We start from the raw sequence: 12,362 nt of genomic DNA, 5'->3' as shown, positions 1-12,362 counted from the left end.
TTTGTATAGCTATTTTGTGTGCAACCGTGTTATGATCAGAATAGGCTTAGAACTCCTGATATATGTGGAAAAAAATTGAGGATTGCGTTTAGATGCATATTTCAACAAAATAATTGTGTTTTATTACAGAGTTAAACAGCAAGACGCAATTGTGAACCTATTATAAAATATGTATGTTTTTTTTTTTGAAATATCTTAACTATCAGACCTAATTAAAACGAAGGAATTTCAGTTATCATTTAGTAATGAGGTTTTTTTATATTAGGGGTGGAGAATCATTTTGGCTCAGGGGCCACAAAAGGACTTTTCAAATTGAGTGCACATTTTTTTTCTGATGTCGCCTTTTCTCAAAAGCAGAGCAGAATAAAGAACAGTATAGGTCCATTACAATGTCTACATACTTTCTAGCTTGTTTTTAGTCAATCAAGAGTAGCTGGCAGTGTTCAAGTTCATCTATGGAAACGTCTCTATTTCAGGCCTTGCTTTTTGTGAGATACCGAATCACCAGGTTGACCTGCTTATAATTTTGTGAGGCCACAAGCTGGTTGTTTTTACAGGCTTTTACTGCCTCCCTTTGGTCAGAAGTTGAATTATTCTATGAAAAGCAAACAGCCCTTATTAACCAGCTATAGACTACAAGTTTTAATTTGTGTGGCTTAGGACAATTTCTGTACCTACAAGATTTTATACTATTTCATATTTAACATGCCATGGGTATTCAATAGGCCTATATAAATAATTCTGACACGTAATGGAATTGCAGCCGTAGTGTATCTCTTTGATATATCAATTTCTAATGGGCTTTAGCTGGAATATAGCATGTACTTAAACATATAAACATACAAAGCCAGCAGTCCATCAGAACAGATCGAGGGAGTGCTATTGCATTAGTATAACCTCACTTCCCTGGCTATGACTGCTCCATTGAGTACATCTTGACCGGCAGCATCACCACTTGGTATGAGTGATCAGTCCTAGATCTCACAACGCTTCAGAGAGAAGTGAGAACATCTGACTCCCTCACTGGAGTAAAGCCCCCTGCCATCCAAGACAACTAAATCACCCGGACAGAGGACAACGCTGAAATAGTTGAGGATGTTAGTCACCCAATTAATATACTTTTTTTCTATTTGACTGCATGGCAGGCGTAGAAGGTTATACCAGTGTCATGTCCAGCAGACCTATGGCTTGGGGGTAGAAGCTGTATTTGTGATATTTACTTTCTACCGAAAGTATTCATTGTGTTAATGTTGTCTACATTTTGTTTTAATTATTACTATTTCTGCCTTTTTCTATCATTTTTTACTTTGCAATATCAGTAAGCGTCATGTAAGTATGCATTCCATTGTTGGCCAACACCTGTTCTTTATGAAGCACATGACAAATATATGTTTTTCTACAACATCTCCAATAGTCACACATTAATCAAAGACTGGTGCAGTGTTTCATCTGAGCAGCAGGGGGAACCAGAGCACTCTCTTGTTCACTTGTGTAGGCAGTCTGAACGACCAGTGATCCAGATTATAAATTGACATGAGTTAAATAGTTTCCCTATAAATTAATAATTAGGTTTGTTGAAAAGCTGTTTTTCTGCCATACTATGGACTGGTCAGAGATAGAATGGTGTAGAAACGTAACCTACCAATCATTATTAATATGACAGTTGCAGTGCATTCTGAAGGTATTTTGATCCTTTCACATTTTATGTTAAAGACTTATTTTAAAATATATATATTTTTATCTTTGTAGATTTTTCCTCATCGAGCTACACACAACCAGTACACTACCCTTGCTTGTATTACTGTTGGTAATCTTTTTGAGCTTGTGTATTGCCCTGTAGGGCAGGGGTGTCAAACCGGTTCCATGGAGGGCAAAGTGTCTGCAGGTTTTTGCTCTCACCTTGTACTTGATTGATTAATTAGGTTACTAATTGGTTAGTTTCTATCCTCACCTGGTTGTTTAGGTCTGAACTGGGAACCAATTTAATGGACAAACCAAAAACCTGCAGATACTCGTTTGACACCTCTGCTCTAGGGCTTCAAGAGAGCCGTGTGGTTGTGGTATAACCATGAAGGCTCAAAGCTGTGATCGCTGCCAAAGGCACTTATACAGAAAACTGAATGAAGGGTCTGAATACTTAATGTAGAGTGCTTTCAGAAAGTATTCAGATGCTTCACGTTCTCCACATGTTGTTGTGTTTTGGACATCATTTATAATTGATTACACATACTTTTTGGCATCAATCCCCATACAATACTCCATTATGACAAACCAAAAACACATTTTTGAGGTTTGCCAAATTATTGAAAAACAAAATACAAAAATGTCTCATCTACGTAAATATGCGGACCTTTTAGTAATTTCTTGATAGAAGCACCTTTGGCAGCAATCAAAGCTTTTTGTCTTGTTGGGTGTGTCTCTATCAGCTGTGCACACCAGGATTTGAGCAGTTTCTCTCATTCTTCTTTGTAGAATCTCGTGAGCTCTGTTCGATTGGATGGGACCATCAGTGAACTGAAATCTTCTCACAGATGTTCAGTTGGGTTCAAGTTCAGACTTTGGCTGGGCCACTCAACATTCACAGACTTGTCCTGAAGCCACTCCAGCATTGCCAGGGCTGTGTGCTTCTGATTGTTATCATGCTAAAGGATGACTCTCCGCCTCAGACTGAGGTCCTGTGGATCAGGTTTTCTTCAAGGACCTCTCCGTATTGTGTTCTGTTCATTCTTCCCTCAGCCCTGATCAGCCTTCCTGTCCCTGTCGCTGAGAAACATCTCCATAGTATGACACTCCCGCCACAAATTTCCACTGTAGGGACGGAATGATCTTGTCAGACCAGATAATTTATTCCCTAATGTCATATGCGATGTACTCAGGAGTGACATCAATCTAGAAACGTCTTGCCTGGTTACTTAGTTGGGCCGGATGGCCAGCTCTAGGAAGAGTCTTGGTGGATCCAAACATCTTCCATTTGAAAATGATGGCACATACTGTGCTCCTGGGAACTTTCACGGGTAAAGTTTTTATAACAGATCAATGCCTCAATACAATTCTAAAATGAAGTGTGGGACCTTATACAGACAGGCGGGTGCTTTTCTAAATTATGTCCAATCAATCGAATTTACCACAGGTGAACTCCAGTCAAGTTCTAGAGACATTACAAGGAGCATAAAAGGACACAGGATGCACATGAGCCAAATGTCATACTTATGCCTTATATTTTTTATCAATAAATTGGGGATTAATTCCAAACAAATGTGTTTTACTCTGTCATCGTGGGGTGTTGTATGTAGCCGACAGAAAAAAAAACTATTAATTAATTATAAATGAAATCTATAAACCAAAGTGTTCTGAATTCTTTCTAAAGGCCCTGTAGGGTTGCTTTCTCCATCAATCTCTATAAATACTGTACATACAGTGAGGGGGAAAAGTATTTGATCCCCTGCTGTTTTTGTACATTTGCCCACTGACAAAGAAATAATCAGTCTATAATTTTAATGGTAGGTTTATTTGAACAGTGAGAGAAAGAATAACAGCACAACAATCCAGAAAAACGCATGTCAAAAATGTTATGAATTGATTTGCATTTTAATGAGTGAAATAAGTATTCCACCCCTCTGCAAAACATGACAGTACTTGGTGGCAAAACACTTGTTGGCAATCACAGAGGTTAGATGTTTCTTGTAGTTGGCCACCAGGTTTGCACACATCTCAGGAGGGATTTTGTCCCACTCCTTTTTGCTGATCTACTCCAAGTTATTAAGGTTTTGAGGCTGACGTTTGGCAACTCGAATCTTCAGCTCCCTCCACAGATTTTCTATGGGATTTAGGTTTGGAGACTGGGTAGGTCACTCCAGGACCGTAATGTGCTTCTTCTTGAGCCACTCCTTTGTTGCCTTGGCCATGTGTTTTGGGTCATTGTCATGCTGGAATACCCATCCATGACCCATTTTCAATGCCCTGGCTGAGGGAAGGAGATTTTCACCCAAGATTTGACGGTACATGGCTCTGTCCATCATCCCTTTGATGCGGGGAAGTGGTCCTGTCCCCTTAGCAGAAAAACACCCCCAAAGCATAATGTTTCCACCTCCATGTTTGACAGTGGGGATGGTGTTCTTGGGGTCATAGGCAGCATCCCTCCTCCTCCAAACATGACGAGTTGAGTTGATGCCAAAGAGCTTAATTTTGGTCTCTGCTGACCACAACACTTTCACCCAGTTCTCCTCTGAATCATTCAGATGTTCATTAGCAAACTTCAGATGGGCCTGTTCATGTGCTTTCTTAAGCAGGGGGACCTTGCAGGTGCTGCAGGATTTCTGTCCTTCACAGCGTAATGTGGTACCAATTGTTTTCTATGGTCCCAGCTGCCTTGAGATCATTGACAAGATCCTCCCATGTAGTTCTAGGCTGATTCCTCACCGTTCTCATGCTTATTGGAACTACACGAGGTGAGATCTTGCATGGAGCCCCAGACTGAGGGAGATTGACAGTTCTTTTGTATTTCTTCCATTTGTGAATAATTGCACCAACCGTTGTCACCTTCTCACCAAGCTGCTTGGCGATGGTCTGGTAGCCCATTCCAGCCTTAAGTATGTCTACAATCTTGTTCCTGACATCCTTGGACAGCTCTTTGGTCTTGGCCATGGTGGAGAGTTTGGAATCTGATTGATTGATTGCTTCTGTGGACAGGTGTCTTTTATACAGATAACAAACTGAGATTAGGAGCACTCCCTTTAAGAGTGTGCTCCTAATCTCAGATTGTTACCTGTATAAAAGACATCTGGGAGCCAGAAATCTTTCTGATTGAGAGGGGATCAAATACGTATTTCACTCATTAAAATGAATTTTTGTTGTTATTCTGTCTCCCACTATTCAAATAAACCTACCATTAAAATTATAGACTGATCATTTCTTTGTCAGTGGGCAAACGAACAGCAGGGGATCAAATGCTTTTTTCCCTCACTGTAGTTATATCGCTGTATGTCCATGTGTTTTTGTAATAAACAGAAATTCAGCATTCTTAACTCTACACCCGACTAAACACGTCTTGTAAGCATTAGTTTTATCTCGTGTTGACCAGTCATGTGATCGAGTGCAGTAAAAACAAACCTTGGAGTCAGAACAAAGCTGCGCGTCTTGCCCTTCACAATAATCAAAGAGCCAGTGTTAAGAAAGTGCACACATCTTTATCATTGTTATTTGTACAGGAGAGATTAAAAGTATCCCTTCCAGTTTTGTAAGGAATGTTAATGGGTTTGTAATCCAAACTGTTTATTATGTATATCATCGGTTAACATGCAGCCATGACAGACATACTAGTTTCTTCACAGTCTAGAAATCTAGAAAGGATTTGAGGCAATATAATATTTCTTTTGTGAACATTAGGGCAATGACGGCAAGTAATACTTAAAATATTTTCTTATTAGCTCCTATTATCTCCTGTAGTGTAAATAAAAAATACTATGGTAAATAGACCACGGTAAACAGAATATGGATATGAAAAACCAAGGGTCCAAGGGTGGTATATGACAACATGGTCAAGGTTCAGTGCGACCCCTGTTCATTTAATCACAGATCCCTCCAGAGATGAGCACTGCACGCTCAACTGTCTCCACAGAGCACTGGATTGCAAGGGTGTTATCACTGCAGTCTGGGATACTGTGTGCATCACTGCCTTGTGAAAGGGATTCTTCAATGTGTTTACAGGATAAATGAGATTAGGAGACACAGGTCTGCTCAGGGAAGCCTAGGCACACATTTCCCTGGACTCTGTCCTGTGGGTTCCTCCCTATTTCACATTCCCTAATTAAATCTGTTGCACATTCCCTAATTAAACCTGTTGCACATTCCCTAATTAAATCTGTTACACATTCCCTAATTAAACCTGTTGCACATTCTCTAATCAAACCTTTTGCACGTTATTTTATTAAAACGTTGAATCAAATGCCTGATTAACTTTAATGGACAGTTCTGCTATCTGTATTTGTCACAGATGAGGTTGTGGTACAACACAGGCGCAGAGTCAAAATAGAGGGTGTAATCCATGTTTTAATAAAAGAAAAAAGGGAAGACAAAACAAACACAGCAACCAGTGACGTGGGGTATCCAAAGGAGCGACAAAACCAAAATGAACCACACCTGGTGGGTCCACACAGAAAAAATAAATAGGGTCCCCAATTGGAGGCAACGATGTACACCTGCCTCCAATTGGGGAGACCAAAAGGATCGGAGGTGGCTAGAGGTACCACCTTCTGTCCTGTCCTGACTATGGCCCTAGCCCAGTGCAGATATGGCTAGGGGCATAGCCAGGACATGACAGTATTTTTTTATGGTATAATCTCATTTTAATTGTCTTGTACCATACTTGTGTATTAATGGTGGTTGAAAGGACAATTTGACAGACCACAAATGTATATGGTGTAGGTCAACCATATAACTGTAATCTAAACAGATTATCAATCTGAGAAGTGCTTCTTCAACTCAAGGGCCATATTGAATATGACTCACATGACCACATGTAGCCATATCGCCATAGCCACGTGTACTCCAATCATAGATTAACATGTTTAAGGGGAACTGGAAAACACCAAAAATAATGTATGTTGTATATGTACTATAACCGGGCCAAAAATCAACCCAAATGACTGATTCTTGAAGTAACTTTTTTCAAACTTTCAGCATAATCTAATGTTTTAAATTACTATTGTAGCTGGAACCTGCTGATTTTCAATGGAATATCTACACAGGCGTACCAAGGCCAATTGTCAGCAAACATTAGTGCTGTGTTCCAATGGCACGTTATGTTTGCTGATCCAAGTTTTTCTTTTTAAAAGGCTATTTGATGAGGCTCCCTTTCTTCTGAAACTCGTCAGTCTATTGTTCTGAAAAATGAAGGCTGTTCCATGCAAGACATTGCCAAGAAACTGAAGATCTTGTACAACGATGCGTAGTACTCCCTTCACAGAACAGTGCAAACAGGCTCTAACCAGAACAGAAAGAGGAGTAGGAGGCCTTGTGCAAGAGGACAAATACATTAGTGTCTAGTTTGAGAAACAGACGCCTCACTCATCCTCAACTGGCAGCTTCATTAAATAGTACTCGCAAAACACCAGTCACCACAGTTGACAGAGCATGTCAGAGCAAAAACCAAGTCATGAGGTGGAAGGTACTGTCTGTAGAGCTCAGAGACAGGATTGTAACGAGGCACCGATCTGGGGGAAGAGTACCTCAAAGAAATTTGCAGCATTTGAATGTACCCGAAAACACAGTGGAATCCAACATTCTTCCTCCAGCTGGCCACCCTGCCAAACTGAACAATTGAGGGAGACCAAGAACCCGGTGATCAATCTGACAAAGCTCCCAAGTTCCTGTTTGGAGATGGGAGAACCTTCCAGAAGGATGGCCATCCTGCAGCACTCCACCGATCAGGCCTTGATGGTAGTGTCCAGATGGCCAGTCTTCAGTAAAATGCACATGTCACCCTGCTTGTAGTTCGCCAAACAGCACTTAAAGGGCTTTCAGACAATGAGAAACAACAGGATCGAAGTCTTTGGCCTTAATGCCCAGTGTCATATCTAAAGGAAACCAGGCACTGCTCATCACCTTGCCAACACTATCCCTACGGGGAAGCGTGCTGGTTGTGCCAAGCTTGATGCGTCATACCCAAGAAAAACTAAAGGCTGCAATCGCAACCAACGGTACTTCAACAAAGTGCTGAGTTAATGATGTCTTAATATGCATGTAAATGGGATATTTCTGTTAATATAAAAAAAAGAAAAAAGGCTTTATGGGGTATAGTGTGTAGATTTATCAGAATATCAATTTAATCCATTTTCGAAAAAACCTGTATCATTACAAAATGTGAAGGGGTCTGAAAACTTTCTGAATACACACATCCAAGCAGTCAAAGAGATTCTCTGTATTGAAAATGAAATATTAGTATGAGACCTCAAAATGTTACCTTGTGTATTCTAATACTTTAACTCTCAACAGTAAGTTGAAACCCTTCCTGAGTAACCCCCCAATTTCTTTCAACTTGATGGAGATTGATTCCTTCCCCGGAAGGAATGCTATTGGCCAAGAGAAAATGTAATCCATGGTTCAGCCATAAAAAAACTCCAGCAAACTTTAGCCACCGCTAACAAAAATTGGATTGAATCAGGAGTTGTGATGGACATATATATATATATTTTAAATTAATCATCAACTTCATATTTGATTAAGTTTATGGCCAGAACAACAGATTTGTGGAAACTCAGTGGGAGGCTTGAGAGGAATGGGAGATGGCGGCCTCCATCTCCGGAGTGTAGCATTGCCTGCTGCATCTTCTTCTGCATCCTCTGTCACCCACAGCTCGAGCTGCTCCTTGGGGAGCCAACACGCAGCAGCTGTGCAGGGGGTATCCATATCGATAAATCTTTGCATATTAACTGCTAATTCCTTGTTATTAAAGAGATGGAACATGTTTCAGGGATGGGATATTTTGAGCATTATAGTTATTGTTTGATTTAATATTTATTGCCAATAACAGCCATCAACCTAACTACTGCATTAATCCTCCTCATCAACCTTCACATTACTTCATCACACTGGCCTTGCTCACAGTCTAAATCGGTTTTATTACTGCTGTTAGCAGAAAATAACCTCACAGACAAGTTTCTTTCTTTGTAGGGGTAACTGAAAAATTTCCTGTGTGTTTGTAATCTACAATCATCAATGGGTTTCTAGTCTAAAATCAGTGTGTTTATATTCTAAATCATCTATGTGTTTGTAGTCTAAAACTGTCTGTGTGTTTGTAGTCTAAAATCATCTGTGTGTTTGTAGTATAAAATCACCTTTGTGTTTGTAGTATAAAATCATCCATGCGTTTGCAACCTAAACTCATCTGTGTCTGTAGTCTAAAATCCTCTGTGTGTTTGTAATCTAAAGTCATCCGTACGTTTGCTGTCTAAAATCATCAGTGTCATCTAAATCATCTATGTGTTTGTAGTCTAAAATCATGTGTGTTTGTAGTATAAAATCACCTGTGTGTTTGTAGTATAAAATCATCCATGCGTTTGTAACCTAAAAACATCTGAGTCTATAGTCTAAAATCATCTGTGTGTTTGTAATCTAAAGTCATCCGTACGTTTGCTGTCTAAAATCATCAATGTGTCGTCTAAATCATTTGTGTTTGTAGTCTAAAATCACCTGTGTTGTAGTGTAAAATCATCCGTGCGTTTATAGTCTAAAATCACCCATGCTTTTGCAATCTAAATCTAATCTGTGCGTTGGTAGTCCACAGTCTCCCAGGGGAGCGAGGGGAGAAGTCCATCAGGCTCCAGACCTTAGCTCCTCATCCCATCCAGGCCCCATTAAAGTACTGCCTCACAGCCTTACACAGTCACTCATAACCTACTTAGACAAACCCGTGAAGAACTCTCAGGGCAAATCATCAGTTGTTCAGGAGCAAAGACAGAAGACAGCGCTCCGGCAGTGATAACACGGTGCTGTCTTGCAACGGTATTAATTATGCAGTGCGCAATATTTTGAATAAGGCAATCTGAAAAACAATTCATTTTGACTGATGATTCCATCAATCTTACATTATCCTCTTAGGCCTTTCATGCTCAGGCCGTAAATATAGCGTAAAAGATGCCCACTTCATTATTCTGGTTTATTTGAATGCAGCATTTGACTGCCCGATTAATTCCTACTTCAGGATAATAATCCCACGTCCCCCAGTCCTTAAATTATTTACAGAAGCCCAACACTCCATCCTGTGGATGAGAGGAATACATTATGGAAGCGGCTCATCCACCTGACATAATGATGGGAAGAGACATGGCCTGGCGGTGGAGTGCCGGTCAACACCATAAGGGGTTCAGAGAGGTTTTACCACCCAGTGGTTCATGCTGTGTGCTCTCTATCATGCACCCAGGGAACAGTACAACAGCACCAACTGGCCACCAGGTGTCTCACCGTGCTCGCTGCAGACTGCCCCCCGGGTCTGACTGGGCTTCAGAGAAAACCCCCAGCCTCAGTCTAGGTTGTGCGGCTCATCTGCCATCTCCCCGGTGTTCCTCACTAGACGGTGGGCGATGCCAAAAGGCCTTCCTGTGAGACGTCTCGGTGGCCCCCTGGTGTACACAGCAGAGGGGGAGTGGCCCAACGCGCAGCCAGTACCAGGGCCCCTCTCTGAGCACTGCCTCATCAGCTTCAGACTGAAACGTTGAAACCTCAACAACGACTGAATGTGTTAGCTTTTACAAGATGCCTGTACTGTTGTTGTATTATACTGAATTATACTCTCCTGGATTGTCATGTCCTGTAATGGACTGTACTAAACTATACTGTCCCGTAATGGACTGTACTAAACTATACTGCCCCTTAATGCAATGTACTAAACTACACTGTTCTGTAATGTCCTGTACTACATTATACTATCCTTTAATGTACTGTACTAAACTATACTGTCCTTTAATGTACTGTACAAAACTATACTGTCCTGTAATGTACTGCACTATACTATCCTGTAATGTATTGTACTAAACTATACTGTTCTGTACTACGCAATACTGCACTGTAAAAATATGTACTTTTCTGACAGCTGGGGTACTGGAAAAATACAGTGAAAAAACAATTACATTATTTCTCTGTAGAATTATGGAAATGTACTTTAATGTATATTGATGTAAATTCACAGCAAGAATAAAAAATGTCCCCAAATTCCCCCTTTTGTTGTTGTCATCAATAGCTTTTAAACATATTTGTTCTTCAAGTTCAATTCGTTTATACATCTGCTATTTGTATTTTGATGACACACGACTTAACAACTTCTACCAGACACAACGTCGGCAGAAATATGCAAGAGTCTGAGCTCCCTAAGTAATTGATATAAAGCAGCAAATCACACCAAATAGAATCGTCTTCTTTTCTAGGGTTGGCACACAAACACGAACATAATCCCCAAAAAACATTCCAAAGGGTAACACTGTACATAAAAAACAACAAAAATCAAAGCTCTGTCACCTTCATTTCAATTATAACTGTTACAAAGCATGCTGGGATATCAATAATAAAACAGAAATACTCCTTATTTATACAGATTGTTTTGTAATCTGCAAATCAAAGTCTGTGGAAAAACAGATCATTCTTGTGTTTCCTGATAACAGACTTTTCCAGTTATTTTTAAGAACAAATGTTAAATTAAGGTTTTAATGTGTAATTTAAAAAAGAATGTTACTGTCATTCTGAAATACAGAGAATTACATAAACATTTTAAAGTAAAATACCGTAAAATAACGTTTATTTTTGACAATGTGCACAGTAATGTACTGTACTAAACTATATTATCCTGTAATGTACTGTACTAAACTACACTGTCCTTTAACGTACTGTACTAAACTCACCTGTACTAAACTCTAATGTGAGGCAGCAATATTAATCCTTGAGCAATTAAACAGCAGCTTCTGAGCATCTGGCAGTCTAGTACTCAAACAAGCAAGTGGAGAAGCTATAGGGCAAAACGCAGAGTGGGGAACAAGGAGGAAGAAAAACGGAGTGCGGAAAAGGAAAGAAGCAAGATGAGAGAAATAAGGAAGGGAAAGAATTTGATAAAACAACTGGGAGACGTTTATTGTGGTGTTTCTTCTGGCGTCCAAACCTGTGTAATCTAGGTCTGACTATGTATGTGTGTACCCGAGAACCCACAAAGGCAAACCTGACAAATCAGTCCCCACAAGCGTAGGAGTTTGTTGCGCTGTGGGATTTATGATTGCTTGTTAAAATGTGTTAGTTAATTAACAAATATTTCCTTAATTGAGTTTGCAACCCCGAGTGTAAACGGAATATGTTCAATCAGAGGGACTTGCAGGGAAGCCACAGCGAACACCTTTATTTCTACCATCATAACGCTCTGAGAGACGTGTATCAACATCATCTCCATCCCTGTGATTTCAGTGAAGTGGAATTGTCTGCGCTGGTGATATGAAATGAGAATTTTTTTTATGTAGACTGTCCTTTTTCCTCCAAGTAACCACTCCGTTTAAGTGTTTGCCTATCTATTCCCAATAGTACAGCGTCAACTTCCAGAAAGGGAACCCCAATAAACCTGTGTATTTACAGGAGTCGGCAAAACTGATCCTGGAGGAACTTACTCATGTTTTTGATTAACCCGATCTTGAAGACCAGGTGTGTTGAATTTAGGTAATTAAGGAGCCACTCATTTATGATTATCTATGTAGCTCAGCGTAGTGTTTTGCCAAAGCTGTGCAGTACCAGCGGTTTTCCAGGAACTGGGTTGGCTAAACCCGAGCCCAGTATTTTTTTTTGTTACAAGTGATCTATTGGATTTCGGCTATCGGAAGCATAGAAATAGAATG

The sequence above is a fragment of the Esox lucius genome, chromosome 11, assembly GCF_011004845.1.
Source record: "Esox lucius isolate fEsoLuc1 chromosome 11, fEsoLuc1.pri, whole genome shotgun sequence".
NCBI classification, from domain to species: Eukaryota; Metazoa; Chordata; class Actinopteri; order Esociformes; family Esocidae; genus Esox; species Esox lucius.
The sequence above is the reverse complement of the archived record's forward strand: the minus strand, read 5'-3'. Positions refer to the sequence as shown.